The sequence below is a fragment of the Schistocerca serialis genome, chromosome 3, assembly GCF_023864345.2.
Source record: "Schistocerca serialis cubense isolate TAMUIC-IGC-003099 chromosome 3, iqSchSeri2.2, whole genome shotgun sequence".
In the NCBI taxonomy this organism is placed as follows: domain Eukaryota; kingdom Metazoa; phylum Arthropoda; class Insecta; order Orthoptera; family Acrididae; genus Schistocerca; species Schistocerca serialis.
The window spans coordinates 699643825-699660492 of record NC_064640.1 but is presented as its reverse complement, the minus strand read 5'-3'; the positions used below and the strand labels follow the sequence as shown (position 1 = coordinate 699660492).

General features: G+C 45.0%; 1 protein-coding gene and 1 pseudogene across 1 annotated transcript in view; both read right to left on the bottom strand.

Moving 5' to 3' along the window:
* Positions 1 to 16668, bottom strand: part of LOC126470569 (endosome/lysosome-associated apoptosis and autophagy regulator family member 2-like) — a 221996-nt gene that overhangs the window by 144680 nt on the left and 60648 nt on the right. The gene's annotated exons all lie outside the window — the stretch shown is intronic.
* LOC126472013 (5S ribosomal RNA) lies at positions 9352 to 9469 on the bottom strand (annotated as a pseudogene).

Here is a 16668-nt window from a genome sequence, read left to right as displayed (position 1 = left end):
ACCATGAAAACAAAACACTGCAGTCACCTGAATGTGGAAAGTGACCTTAGAAGTGCTTTAGCTAGTTTGAAACCAAACATCCAGGAGTAGCTTTAAATAAATTCAACCGTCTCATTGATGCTCTGAATTTTTCTTGTTTCTTTCATCACACCAAAAAATGTTACACGTGAAAAGTGTTGTTCAAGTGCAAACGATCTCACTAAGGAATTTAAGTAAGACATAAAGACGTTTCTAGTTAGGTTACCAAATCCTTTGAAACAATATAATTTTCTATTACTCTACATTTGATAACCCTCTTGTGCTAAAGCATGGATTAGAGATAATAAAAAGTAAAATAAAGTTTTTCGAAAGAACTAAAAAACTAATAAATAAATATAGGGAGCATAAGATATTCTGGGTTGCAAAGGACGGCATCAGGTAGAAAAAATAGGGAACTACTGCCGTAAAGCGACCAGATAGCGGGAATGTTCATAGCTATGTGTCACCAGCTGTTCCAAATAGTCCCAGATAATTTCCATGGGATTGTGATAGGGTTATTTAGCGAGCTCATCGAGGTGCGATAGTGTTCCTGAGTGTTAGTTAAACAAGGTACGTATGCGAGGAGTTCTCTGAACATACCTGTTGTCACCATAGAAGACCAGAGTGTTAAAATAGGCACCTTGGCTCATATTCACGTTAACTAGAATGAGGGGGCCAAATTTTGGTACGATAAACCCATCACAACATTACAGAACGACTCTCCACGCACAGCGGGTTAAACGTCTCAGTAGGCCATGAGTACACTCAACGCCTTGTATCATTCGAAAAGGCACGAAACAGTGACTCTTCGAACCACACTATATTGCCTCCAGTCAGCCACCGTCCAGTTTCGATGTGGTGTGGGCCACTGAAGACGCGCAGCTTTATGTGCCGCTGTTAGCAAGGGCCTTTTACGTGGTACCCGACACCAAACATCCATTTCATGTAGTTCCTTTCACAATGTTCGCTCGGAAACTGTTTGAAATGGAACTTCATTCCCTGAAAACAACAATTCCCGTCGGGTTTGAAACGAATTGCCATCGAAAAGGCGTGACAGTCATCTCCAGCCTGTGTCTTGCAGACACATTGGACTGTCCACATTGATGCACCAACAAATCGGAAAACTTCAGTCCCGGTGTGCTTTTAGAGGCGTCTAAATACGATAGCTTCTTTCTGCCGTTCTGTCACGTCTCTACGTCGACCCATTTCAGTTCTCTGATTTCATGCAACCGACTGGCACATACGCACCACTTCACTGCCACGAGGCCCACGAGAAAGGTAGGCCGTTTTGCGTACGTCACAGCACCTAACACTGCAGGTCTTACGAGTGCCAACAGCCGTCTCCGGGGGAGAGCGAGAAACCATTTCAGTCGAGCTAAATAATTCTTGACTGAGTGTTTAAATGCATGTAAGTTCTCTATAGCGCACGAGGAAATTAAGACCTTTAGTGGGCACGGAGCCGAGCGTCCATAAAGTGTGACGGACAAGCAGACTAGTGTGACGTCACAAGTTCTTTGCAGGCCCGTATTTCACGGTGACCCCTTCACTGCCATGACTGACGTCAGCAGTTGCCTGACGGACTACCTGGTTCCAGTACTAGACCATCAACAGCGCTCCAAAGCGACCACTGTCCTCTTTTAAGGGGGAGACAGTATATTGCCTGGATCAGAAGTACCCACTTATCACACAACGTCGCCCGCCTGATTAGGATTAAGGTCAGGTAATGCGGGGCCACAGAAGCATCCTCACATCAGTGTGATGTTCCCCAAACCATTCTGGCACCATCCAGGAGCGATAAGGTGGTGCACTGTCTTACTGAAGATACAGAACACCAAGTGAATGTTGCAGGTGAACAGAAGGGTTGACATGATCAGATTGTAGGTTCGTGTATCCTTCGCTGGTGAGTGGCGATGGCAAACATAACAGTAGCTCCATTTAATCTCAGGAAAATATCCCCACACGAGAATGTCTCCACCACCTGTCTGGACGATGTTTTCTTGGCAAACATAATGTACCGTTTCGTGACGTTTTCGGCTTGTTCGTACCTTGCTACAGGCGTGTACGAACGTGAACTGCACGTCTGGTCAACACGATCTTGTTCCACGTTTTAAACGTCCAATAACGGTGTGCCTGCGCCCCTGCTAATTTTTGTGGCCTGTGATGTGCAGTGAAGAGAGGTACACGTCTTTGGCTTCTCCATTCCCTAGCGAGGAGGTAGTTCTGTATGATATGGTTGCTTATCGGTTGTTTATCTGCAGCATTAAACTGACTGTCTATTCGCTTTCACAACAGGCCATAGCCGACGGCGACCCCAGCCATAATTCACCGATGCTCTGGATATTTTTCACTAATTACGGTGGTTTTTTTCCTAATTCATGTAGTCTCATCGGCCTAGCGAGGCAATGCAGTGATTTAGTCAATGGATTCGCATTTGAAAGGATAGTGGTTCAAACTCCCCGTCCAGCCAACCAGATTAAAATTATCCATGATACCCCTAAATCGCTTTACGCAAGTGCCAGGATGGTTCCTTTACAAGAGCAATACCTATTCCCTTCCTTGACCATCTCCAATCCGTACTGCTATCCCTTCTCTAACGAATACGTCGTCCTCGAGACGCTATACTCTGATCTTCCTCCCTTACTTCTTTCACGTCACACCCTTGACACGAGGACACGTACTTGCATCACTTCGGAGACTGAGGACCAAGCATCGATCAAATGAGGTAATATAGCGCGTGATGCCCATATTGATCTCGACTGTCACGCTGGCGGACATTGCGAGGTCTGATAGCATCTGCTTCATGTGCGACTCCGAATTATTCCATTCGCTGCAGCGCCAGGAAAATTCTCTCTCTCTTTCTCTCTGTCTCTCCGTCTCTCTCCCCCACTCTCTCTCTCCCCCTCTCCCCCCTCTCTCTCTTTCTCTGATACAGTAACTATTTATAATTCAATTTTTCTTGAGTGTATCAGTATGAATACTTATAAAAATAAAACTCCATCGTTTCGTGCTAAACAGTTGCCCGTCGCAGCCTACGTCGTAGGTGTACCTGTTGGAGTAGCAGCTTTACTAGACATGGTCCTGTTGGAGGTGGTACGCCATTGTCTTTCTCTGATCTTCGAACTAACTTACCCACTCAACTATAGGGAGACTTACAGTTTAACAAAGATTCCGAACCACGATTCAACTTGCCATTTTTCACATCAACAAAAATTGCTAGAGGGGAAAGAAGTGATGAGCGACAGATAAAAATCCTAAGATTGACCGGGGATCAAATCCGAGGTCTTTGGATTTGTAGTCTGGTACTTCAACACTTTTTTTGTTTACTGTATCTATTTTTTCATAATTTTTCGTCGTTTGGTTTGTGCAAATGTCGCATGACACCTCTTAAAGTTCATCTCTGAAAACTTCTCTTAGTTCTTTTTTATTACAGGGATGGCCAGACCGCAGACCATACACACTGAACTACCGTGTAAGCATACCACTAAGCCACGAAACTAGTTCGAAAGTTTTATAAACGCTTCAATTTGTAAAACGTTACTGAACCGTATCAAAAAACTCATGGGGCACATCATACATTGAACCAGCTATTGAAAACAGGGCCAACTACTTCTCTGCCCGACTGAAATCTGGGGAATTCGCGAGCTTATACACGGTCCAGTCACATTGGTGTGACTATCAGTTAAAAGCTACGCAAGACGTGCAGCAAGAGAATCAGTAAGGTTGTGAAAGGCACCGGCAGGGATGTCGATCGACTCCAGGCCACGGCCAGCTGCGCTAGGTTTCACAGTTGAGGGTCGATGGTGCGAACAGCTCGACTGAGGTGGTCCCACAGATTCTGGGGGTTTGGTAGCCAGGGAAGTCCTCATCCTGGTGCTCTTAGAACCACGCACGTAGACTGCGAGCTGTGTGACGCGTTGCGTTGTCCTGCTGGTAGATGTCATCGTGCCGAGGAGAAGCAATCTGCATGTAGAGGTAGACATGGTCCCCAGGGATCGATGCATACTTGTGTTGTACCATTGTGCTCTCCAGGATGACGACATCACCCAGGAAACATTCCCCAGGCCGTAACGCTCCCTTCTTCGGCCTGGATACTTCCGACGATTGTTGTAGAGCCGTAAGCGCCAATGCCTAATAGCCCAATAGAGCACAAAACGCGATTCGTCTGAAAAGCCCACCTCTCGCCACTCAGCCTACGTCGAGTTGCGGTACTAGGGTACAAGTTCCAGTTCCAATGAACACAAGTTAGCATGGGTGCACGAACCAGGCGCTTGGTGCAGAGCCCCATTCGCTGCAACGTTCGCTAAACAGTCGTTGAGGAGACACTGTTGGTAGCCTCTTGGTTCACCTGGTCGGTAAGTTGCTCAACAGATGTACATCTATTCGCTCGTACACATTTCTGCAGCCACCGTTCATCCCTGCCGTCTACAGCCCGTGGGCAACCACAGCTCCCTCGGTGCCGGTTTTCGGTAGCGCCATTTTGCCATGCTCGGTTTACTTTATCCACAGCGGCACGTGAACAGTGTACACACTTAGCCGTTTCGGAAATGCTTCTACCCTTGTCCCAAAAGCCACGATAATGCTCTTTTGGACATCAGATAGATTGCCTCCGCATCGCTTTAAGACAGTGACTGCAGTGTTTTTCCGCGTCCCTCGACGTGGTTTTTATACCCTCCAATGCAACTGCAGCCAACAGCCTTGCAGCATTGTTAACACCGGTTCCCGTCAGATCACCGAAGTTAAGCGCTGTCGGGCTGGGCTAGCACTTGGCTGGGAGACCATCCGGTCTGCTGAGTGCTGTTGACAAGCGGGGTGCACTCAGCCCTTGTGAGGCAAACTGAGGAGCTACTTCACTGAAAAGTAGCGGCTCCTGTCTCGGAAGCTGACATACGGCCGGGAGAGCGGTGTGCTGCCCACATGCCCCTCCATATCCTCATCCAGTGACGCCTGTGGGCTGAGGATGACACGGCGGCCAGTCGGTACCTTTGGGCCTTCATGGCCTGTGCGGGAGGAGTTAATTCAACTGCAGTCGCCTGCCGTCTGTACGTGGTTATTTCACGTTGTCGAACATAGACGGTGGTTACATTAATGTGTCTGGACTGTGTAATATCATACTGGCAGTGCGTGAACTAGGTGTGCTTGTCAGCTTGAAGAAATTGAATATTTGTGTTGTCTCTACCGTGAAGATCTTGGGTAAACGATAGATCTTCTTAATTCATAGTGGTGATCTGCTCACATCGGTTTAGACTATCTGTTGAAGTAAGAACAATACGACGGGATTATCACAGTACCTTCGCCAATTCGAATTATATGAGCCACTTCCGTTGGATTACACACTTTGTTGTAATGAAAGTGCAGCTGCTATACTGCGAAAACAAAAATGAATTTCAGGAAAATCTCTCGCGTACTAGGACTCATTACAGTTGCACCTCTTTGGCAAATGTTCGTAGATGATTTGTTTTCCATGATACCGCCGCGTTCATTATCTCATAATAGAAGTCTACAGCAACTTTCACTGACCTGAAACAGATTTTCGCCTATCACATTCAAACAGCGATAACGATTCTCGTCGATAACAAACGTATTTCACGCTTTTTTTCCTATCCTGCTTCATGTAGGTACACGGTCAAGCCACATTAATGAGTTGATTATCTGTGTTCGCCGTCAACGTGGACTACCACTAACCACTCACAGACAGCAGGTGGCAGCACTAGCAGTGGAGGATATATAAAGCGTATCTGGAAGACGCAGAAAAAAGTGCACTCGTCGTAACACGAAATCGGGGTGATGCAGCTGCCGTCTAAAAGTGCATAATCATTGGCTATCGGGCCAAGGGTGGAAGCGTCTCCGGAACAGCTAAGTTTGTAAACGGTTCGCGCGCAGCCTTAGTTAAAGTATACTGTGAGAGACAAAATTGCGTTATCCAAAACCGGCGCCAAGGAAACTGTGGCTCACCACGGGCCATAGTTGACGTGGGTGAACGACGGCTGCGGAGATGTGTACGGGCAAACAGACGTGCACCTGTTCAGCAACTGACCGCCCATATGAACAAATAGGATATCAACAGTGTCTTCTCAACGACGTTCAGTGAACATTGCTGCTTATGGACCTCCGTAGTCGGTGCCTGGTTCATGCACCCATGCTGATTTCCGTTCATCGGCGACGAAGGCTGGAATTTGTACGCCAGCACCGCAGCTGGACGTCCACTGAGTAGCGGCAGGTGCTTTTCAGATGAATCACGTTCTATTCTCCATCGGACAGATATCCGTTGGCGTGTAAGGCCCTGCAACAATCGTCGGAAGGGTTCAGCCCGGCGGAGAGAGCGTTATGATCTGGGGAATATTTTCGTGGCATTCCCTGGGTGATCTCGTCATTCTGGAAGGCACACTGGATCAACGCAAGTATGCATCTACCCTTGGGGACCATGTTCACCCCTACATACAGTTTGTTCATCCTCGACATGATGGCATCAGACCAGCAGGACAATGGGACGTGTTCAAATGGTTCAAATTGCTCTGAGCATTATGGGTCTTGACATCTAAGGTCATCAGTCCCCTAGAACTTAGAACTACTTAAACCTAACTAAACTAAGGACATCACAAACATCCATGCCCGAGGCAGGATTCGAACCTGCGACCGTAGCGGTCGCGCGGTTCCCGACTGAAGCGCCTAGAACCGCTCGGATGGGACGTGTCTCACAGCTTGTACCGTACATGCATGGTACGAAGAGCACCAAGATAAGTTTACCATACTCCCGTGGCTACCAAACCCCCGGATTTAAACCCAGTCCAGAATCTGTCGGACTTCGACCGGGCTTTTCGCGCCATCGATCCTCAACCATGAAACCTAGCACAGCTGTCTACGGCACTGGAGCTGGTATAGCTCCACATTCCTGCCGGTACCTTCCAGAAGCTCACAGGCTGTCTTTCTGCACATCAACGATGCAAAAGATGGTTATTCAGTTTTGGTAGGTGTCCACACTAATGTGTCTGGGCTGTGTAGAACACAATATATGATAACTCGCACTGACGGTGATGCAGAGACCAATGGAACAAACAGGCATTTCTTGTGTTGGATGACGGTGGACTTCAGCAAGGGAACGGTTAGTCAGAAACGAAGGCCAGTGCATAACAAAAGTCGTCGTAAGCATGCACAAACAGTCTATGGAGCGATCCGAATCGAAACACCGAAACACAGGCGGAATAAATCATTCCACTGTGAATGGGGTGTATCGAAGGCTTCAGAGAACAATGAGAACTGCCAGACAAGTGTGGCGCCATGGTATTTACGGAGATATTCATGTCAATGGACTGGCCAAAGTGACATGCCTGCGGTAGTGCCAACTGCGGGAGAGAGTTGACGCTATGGTATGAAGCCTGATTGTCGTGTCCTCCATATTGATACTTGGGCTGGTTTGGAATTATTAGTAGCTTATTGTTTTCTACACAAGTATAAGGCAATATTTTACATTTTTTTCATTACGTAGCTGACTACAATACCCTTCAAATGAAGGACAGATATAGTTGAATGCACAATTTAAAAATAAAATCGGAACTCCTCTAAGGATCTGCATGGGTCACGAAGTGGACAGTAAAGGTGGTGATTTAGAAAACTGTGCTATAAGCAGAATAGGAACAACGTATTGAACATGAAAACGTTTAGACCGTAACTATATCACCAGCTAGTTTTATGTATGTTAGCCCTCTTTAAATATAGATAAATGCTGTATAATGCTTGTAACTAAACAAAAGGACCTAATTGTATACCATTAAAATATTAATCGCGAACATCTGGAGCGTGTCACACCACTAAACCATTTGCGATTAATACTAAGAAGTAATATGAAATGGAACGAACACGTAAAATCCGAATTAAGAAAGGCAAATGAAAATCTTAGGTTTGTTGGAACGGCTCTGGAAAAATGCAGTGCATCTGTAAAGTAAACTGCAGACAAGGCGCTAATGTGTCTGTTCTAGAGTTATTTTATCCATGCTGCATCTCTTGAACTCTGCGGCAATTAAGGACGGTTGTAGAAGAGTGCAACCAGCCAAATACCTTTAAAAATGTATTATTTCAATGCCATAACCGGTTTTCGACTGTCATGCTGATCTTCGGGTGGCTAACGTTTCCGATTACCTTATGTTTACGTCAGGAGAATGTCGTCCGCTCCGGCAGGATGTTCCAGTTGTTTTGGCCCATATGGTTTTTAAGACAATTTACGAACTGTTGCAGTGCAAACAGCATATATATTCCAAATAAATCACTGTGACACAAAACTACTTCATAATATTCTTCATGTCAGTTTCAGCCTCAGACATGTGCTTTACGTTGGATGGTTTCCTTTACAATTCACGCACTATTTCACACTCCCTCTACACCCATGCAGATCCCTCTGGACAACGAGTGTAATCGCCAAAATCCTCAGAATCACAGTGAGACTATCGTTTCTGCTTTGCGTCTCGCCTACTCGTAATTTCACTCTGCAGAATCCCACGATAGATCCCTCAAAAGCGAGTCCAAAGAAACTCGAAAAATTTGTTTCATATTTCTGCCTTTCAACCAGTCAGGTCTGTAGTTGACTTTTTCGTCATATCCATTGGGTCTGTTCCCGTTCCACCTAATGCAAATAAGAAGGACTCGCAGCAGTTAATACTCGTAAATTTCTCACAAAAAATGATCCTTCACTTTGTGGCGTAGTTACACGCTTTAAGAAAAGTAAATATCTAATAGCATTTGAGTACATGACTGAACGATGTAAGAGTCATAACTGTAGTAATTTATGTCTTGTATGCAACACTGATGACAAGCAGACTTCAATTTACTGTTAGTGTACTTTGGCAACCAGCCGTTCTACCTGTCACAGGGAATTGCGACTATAATCATTTACATAAACATGTCTACATGTTCGAAGAAACATTGACATCCGATCGTGTCTTCTGGATGCTTCACTTTTTTTTATCAGACAGTGTACATTCCAAGCAAACTAGAACCGAACTTTCGCTGCTCTCTATATAGGCACTTCTACTTCGCATTTCATTTACTCGAATTATGGGTACATCCAGAGGACATTTAGAAATGGGCCTTCTTTTATAAAACATTAACATTTCAAAAACAGTACAGGATAGTCTTTTCACAAACAAAATGATGGATTATCACGTTCAGGAAATAGCAGCTGGAAGTGTATTAATTTGATAAAACTAACGCTATGCGGATACGGAGGAGCATGTGGTCAGCACAACGCTCTCCCAGCCGTGTGTCAGTTTACGAGAGCGGAGCCACTACTTCTCAATCAAGTAGCTCCTCAGTTTGCCTCACAAGGGCTGAGTGCACCCCGCTTGCCAACATCACTCGGTAGACCGGATGGTCACCCATCCAGGTGCTAGCCCAGCCCGACAGCGCTTAACTTCGGTGATCTGACGGGAACCGGTGTTAACACTGCTGCAAGGCTGTTGGCTGCAGTTGCATTGGAGGGTATAAAAACCATGTCGAGGGACGCGAAAAAACACTGCAGTCACTGTCTTAAAGCGATGCGGAGGCGATCTATCTGATGTCCAAAAGAGCATTATCGTGGCTTTTGGGACAAGGGTAGAAGCATTTCCGAAACGGCTAAGTGTGTACACTGTTCGCGTGCCGCTATGGATAAAGTAAACCGAGCATGGCAAGACCGTTAATGTTGCCTAAAGCCGAAACAAATAAATAATCCAACACATGTGTAGCATATGCCTGGGAAATATTTCCACGTTAGCCTTGCTGGGCTGCACCGACTAAGGCTCTAAATTTACATACGTTAGAACCGCCGTATAATAGTACTGAATATAACAGCAATAGATGGTGAAATAAAATTGACTCTGTGACAGCAGATGTCACAAGTTCACATAACAGGCAGCTAATTTAGGCCGTTCGAAGGTGGAGCAGAGATAAACACGCGAGGAGGTTAGATAAATGGACAGATCGATCGTGGAATGCATTGTTTTCGAGGTCCTTGTCAGCTTCAGTCTCATTCCACGTGTCTGATTCGGGGACTGTGAAATTATTTTTGACTACGTAATGGCCACTGTTCTATTGTCTTTCTGCAGGACTTTAGGAAAGTAAACATAGTTTGTTCAAATGGCTCTGAGCACTATGGAACTTAACATCTGAGGTCATCAGTCCCCTAGAACTTAGAACTACTTAAACCTAACTAACCTAAGGACATCACACACATCCATGCCCGAGGTAGGATTAGAACCGGCGACCGTAGCAGTCGCGCGGTTCCGGACTGACGCGTCTAGAACCCCTCGGCCACCGCGGCCGGCAAACATAGTTTAAACATTGGACTGAAAATGACGGGGTGGTATGCTACCTATGTCTCGTGTTAGCTCATGGGACGAATTTTCTGACTTGATGTAGAATATATGTTTCTCTTGTTCAGTAATTTTGAGGATCTGTAGTTCCGTGTAGACAACAGTGTTAGATACGTAGGGGGATCAAAAACATCAGTGCCCAATAATCTGTTTTTTATATTCATGTCCACAGCTAACTATCACACTTTTAGAACAATACTTGATTAGTGTTGAATGAATAGAGTGAAAACTTTTGAATTAGTCTGGATCATGTGGCCACTGAAATTTATTAGCAGTAACTTTTGGTACATTAAACCAGTTACTTTCTCGAAGGTGTATGTAATGCACCTCTTGAAGGCCAATCTTGAATGTAATATTAATCTTAAGTGTTAGCTGAGGGAATTACATTAGGAAATAAGGCACTAAAAGCAGTAGATGAGTTCTTCTATTTGGGCAGTAAAATAACTGATGGTGGGCGAAGTAGAGAGCGAATAAAGTGTTGACTGGCAAAGGCAAGATAAGGTTTCTAGGGAAGAGAAGATTGTTACCACTGAATAGAGAGCGTATAAAATGTAATCTGCAAAGGCAAGAAAAGATTTGTGAGGAAGAGAAGATTGGTGACAATATAAATTTAAGAGTTACGAAGTCTTTCATAAAGGCATTTGTCTGGGTGTGAAACGTGAGCGATAAGCAGCTCAGACCAGAAGGGAAGAGAAACTTTTGATATGTTGTGCTACAGAAGAATGCTGAATGTTTGATGGGTAGATCGCATAACCAATGAGGAGGTACTGTATAGAAATGGGTAGGAAAAAATTCCGGCAGAACTTGACTAAAAGTAGGGATCGGTTGATAGGACACATTCTGAGGCATCAGGATTTCGTCAATTTAGTATTGTAGGAAAGCTTTTGTGTGTGTGTGTGTGTGTGTGTGTGTGTGTGTGTGTGTGTGTGAGTGTGTGTGTGTGTGTGTGGGGGGGGGGGGGGTTAAATTGTAGAGGGAGACAAAGAGTCGAATACAGTAGGCAGGTTCAAATGAGTGTCGGTTGCAGCAGTTATTCGGAGATGAAGACGCGCAGGACTGAGCAGAGTGTATCAGACCAGTCTTCGGACATAAGACCACAAACAACAATAACATTATATAGACATGTAGTACCAAGTTTAAACTATGTATCAGCTTCCTTTAAGTATTCCGCTATCGAATTGTACTTATTCACATATGATCTATAGAGTAAGGTGGTAACAGTTGCAGGTAGGGGCAAAACCGCTTCAACCAGTTTCTGTACAGTAGTTCTTGTACTTCCTTGTACTTGGTGCATTCTAGTATTACATGATTCAGAACGGCCACACCAATATGATCCTGATCGCAATGTCCAAAAACTAGAATCTTTATTCGATGTAAATGTACCGGATAACATCCGTGTACCAGCTTCATACTAATGATGGACAGTACATGACGCTTACATGGCTTCACATAGAGCGAACCACAGCAGACGAGTGATGTCCTGTTGCATGGCCGCTGGGTGTTTGCCCTAATGTTGCTGAGATACGAGGGACGATCAATAAGTAATGCAAACCATTTGTTTCTGAAAGCAGGTTGGGTTTATTTAGGATTCCAATACAGCATATTATTTTCCAGTCCTTTGGCTGCAAAACCTTATTTTTCAACATAATAATCTCCGTTCAGTGCGACGCCCTTACACCACCTTACTGGGAGGATTTGTATGCCCGCATACACAGGTCGACGTCGGAGCCAACCCATGTCTCATCGCCTGTAACGATGTTCGACAAAAAACTGTCACCATCAGCCTCATAATGGGCAAGCAATTCCGCACAGATGGCCCTTCGTAGTTGTTTATGGTCTTCTGTTAGGCGGCGAGAAACCCAGTGGGCACATTCCTATGAGGGCCCCAACTGGTGGATGAGTGTATCAGCACTACCAACAGAAACGTCCAATTGTGCAGAGAGGTGTTTGATCATGATCCGTCGATCACCTCGATGACAGCGTTTGTACGTGCCAACACCGCAGGGTCACAGCTGTGTACTGCCGGCTGGCGCGCGACCTTCTTGCAGTGATGACAGACGCCTCTCCCGACGACTCACAGTGCTTCCGTTCACTCTCAGATATCCGTAGCTATTCTGCAAGCGCCTATGAATATCTGCGATGCTCTGGTTTTCCACCAAAAGAAACTCAGTGGCAGCTCTCTGCTTGGAACAACCTCCGTTACAGATGCCATTTTGAAGAGTCCGCATAGCGCCGCTACCTATCAGAACTTCATGAAAGTATAGAGGCTGAATCGGAAATATTCCACGGTGTCCTACAACAGATTCCACATTTAAAACCAAAATTGGCCGAGAAAAAATGTGTTGAATTACCCCACGTACGTACCATTAACGGTGCCCGTCACAGTTAGCAGCTTTCTTGATAGTGCGATTGAGATCAGTATGAGGAACTGGTGTTAGACGGAATTGTTCTTCAGTAATGCTCCTCTTTGCTAGATGGTCGACTATTTCATTACGTAAAGTTCTTTGATATCCTTTTACCCATAGGAACTGGACTTCTGTGTCATGTCTCCTTGTCGCATGTGCTGGATCCATACCGACTGCGAGCGTGTGGAAGTGAGACTGCAAGGAGGCTTCGATTATTTTGTGACTGGCGTTTCAGCGAATCGAGCGGTAGGGGCCAAGAGCCAGCCATTCGCAATCCGCCGTATTACCTGTTGCATAACTGTAAATAATACATGCGAAGCCTTGTCAAGCATGGCTGGCTGCACAGAGTAGAGAGGAGCGAGTGCAATATTGAGAGATATTGTGTTAATCGTTACGCCTCTCTAAAAATATTTTTACGTAATTAAATCAAGGCTTTTTGTATATTAGACTGAAGACTATTGTTTATTGATTCACATGTTTTCTTCCCTGTGCAGTCTTTATAAAGCGACTAGATGCACACCTGGCGTTTTGTTCCATTTGTATTAATCCATCTCCCTCCTCTCCTCTTTCTCCTTTTTCGATCCATCTCCTTCTCCTCCCTCTCTCTGTCTACCTCCTCCACCACCCTCTCTCTGTCTATCTTCTCCTGCCCCTCACTCTGTCTGTCTGCTACTCCCCCTCTCTCTGTCCATCTCCTCTTCTCCCTTTCCCCATATGTCTCCTCCTCTTCCTTTTCTCCATTTCTCCTCCACTCTTCCTGTCAATATCCTCCTTCCTCCTTTCTCTATCTCCTCCACACCTCCCTCTGTTCATCCCCTCCTATTTCCTTTGTCTGTCCATCTCCTCCTCCCCCTCTCTCTGTCCATCTTCTCCTCCCCCCTCTCTCTGCCCATTTACTCCACCCCCCTTCTCTCTGTCCATCTCCTCTACCCCTCTTCCTGTCCGTCTCCTCTTCTTCTCTTTCTCCATTTCCTCCTCCCTTCTCTCTGTCAGTGTCCTCTTTCTCCCTCTCTCTATCTATTCCGCCCCTCCCTCTGCCCATCTTCTCCTCTTTCTCTCTCCTCCCTCTCTCTGTCCATCTCCTCTGTCTCCTAGATGTGCGTATCTCCTCCTTCCCCCTCTCTGTCCATCTTTTCCTCCCCCTTCCCCCTGCACATTATCACCCCGACCCCGATACGGTGTCGCTCGCTCTTACCCGTAAAGTATTTATTTCCAGAGGATTAGTAAATGTGTACCCAGGTTTGGTTGAAATCGATCCATGGGCTTAGGAGGAGTGTTTACCCATGACTTTTTCCACATGCGCACATACCACATACATTTAACATAAATAACACATATTTGTACACATACTCCACGTATATCTCTAGCGAATTTCGCACTACTTTTTGTTTTCATGCAGTTCAATGTTCATGCCGACATAACTTCTGAAGTACGTGTCACACAATGATATAATCTGTTACGTACATTCGGCAGCATATGTGGATACTGTCTGCGAAACGTATAGCGAATAGTTAGGAGCAAAGAAGTAATAAGTGTAAAGGTCAAACAATGCGGCGGTTTTTCATGGGGCTCAGTGTTTATGACATTATATCTGCTGGACTATGTGTCGTACAATGCTATAATTCTGCAGGTACATTCGGTAGTATATTTAAGTACTGTCTGCAAAATGTGTCACAACTACAGTTAGTAACAAAATAATAAATTATAACGTCTTGCTTGATGCGGCTGTTTTACTGCATGAACAGCGAAAATGTATTAAAGATAGACTTATTTCCTCACATCATTTTGTGGGAGTTGTCAGTGAGCCAAAATTTCGTAAAAGTTCGAAATTATGTATAAAGTTTGTTGCATAACACTCAGTGCTCTCATTCTCAGTTACCGGATGAATAAAGTAGAAGTATTCGCGAGTCGTGTACTACGCTGCTTTTTCACCGCCACCCCTTTGATAGGAAGGTGGTTCTTAATCCACAGCGGTTCTTTCCAGACGGTCAGTGATATGCGTACCACCTTTGATCGAAATCTGTCCATTGGTTTAGGAGGAGATGTGGAACATGCATACACACGAGTACATACGTACCTCCATTTTTGTATGCATGGATTTGAGACAGAATTTGGGATCAAAAATTGGTTCCTACGTATCTCACAGTCTCATGTCGCATGTTGATAATGAATAGTCTAACCTTTATTTGTTGCACATAGTACAATATCTCGAATTAAGGCACTTACGGCGCTTAATTCGGAGAGCTTGTGTGGCAAACATATCGAAATTGTTTTTAACGCTGTAAGGGGAGCTTTCTCTTATTACAGTCAGAAGTCATAAATATCTCTGCTGTTTCAGAAACAACTGCGCGAAAATTAAAAGACATACGGAAAATAGCTATAGATCAGTGGATAGAGCATCTCTCCAAGTTTTTAACTCACGTTATAGGTGTACACCGTTTGTGACGTAGGAAACGTGAATACGTGGATAAGTTTAAGTGACGTCACTGACATGAATTGCCTGGCTAGGCACGACAGCAGCTCGCCTTGGAAATCTGTGAATTGGGTTGCTCGTCTGCAGGCGCGAACTAATTCAGTGCGGCATTACGGAGCGGACGGTTTGTCTTCATGTTCTGACACCCCTCCTCCGTAGAGTAACTACGCCAAGGCGTTTGTTACGAATCTAAACTTGAAGAGAGAATCTATTCACTGACGTGTGTCGTTTTTCTGTATGTCTCGTTGTTTTCGTGGAGTCGTCTTCTTAAAACCTGGAGATATTAGTAGATAACCTTATGACAACCTTGTGACGGTAAACCTACTCGACGTGTGCTTGAAGGTCATTGCCCGCCCTGCTGAAAGGCATCGTACTCGTAAAATACCACTGAGCCATGTCCCGGCTGTACATCTCGTTCACTTGAATTGTGCGATAAGCAATCACATCTCTGCTGTCAAAACTCTCTAGACCTGCAACGGGTTCACTGTATCACCAGGACACCGCACAATTGCAGCAGTGATCCAACCATTACCATTAGAAGCTGCATCATTGTTCGTAACTGTAAAGTTCACAACACACCCGCAAAACACGGACGGGCCTTACTGGATCACTTGTGCTCCCACTTTACTACTCGTAGTAACTTCAGTATCATCATTGGCCTTGTACACCGCCGGCGGAGAACGCCCTCTGTGCTGAACACACAAATGTGTTTCACATTTATTTTTCGTACAGAATTTACAAGTCACCCAGTGTCGCAGAAGGAGTTATCATTGAATTGAGAGTAATTTCATTTCTTTTAGGAGTCAGTTGGTGACAGGCAATCAAAGATCCAGAGACACATAAACCTATAGCGCAAGTGATCTGGCCAAAATACCGCTAGTATTTCGTACTGAGTTTGACATACGGAAACGAAAATTATACAAAAATGGGGGAATGTATTTTTCTGTAAGTTAAAACTCGAAACTTTTTATCTACGTAGAAGGATATGTATTTTCTTTAATAGAAAGCTGTACTTTTTCTAACTGCACAATGACAACTATTGATCACATGCATCCATCACCACCAATGGTTCAAATGGCTCTGAGCACTATGGGACTTAACTTCTAAGGTCATCAGTCCCCTACAACTTAGAATTAATTAAACCTAACTAACCTAAGGACATCACACACATCCATGCCCGAGGCAGGATTCGAACCTGCGACCGTAGCGGTCGCGCGGTTCCAGACTGTAGCGCCTAAAACCGCTCGGTCACACCGGCCGGCTACCACCAATGCTGTCTTTCAATCAAACTGTTATTTTATACGAGTTGTAGACAACTCCTTTCGCCCGGCAGTGTGGAAATGCACTCTAATACGTAAGTTTCACACGCAAGTACTTTGCATGAGCGATAAGTGTGAATGAGATGCTCATAGATGGAGCCATTCAGTAGAAC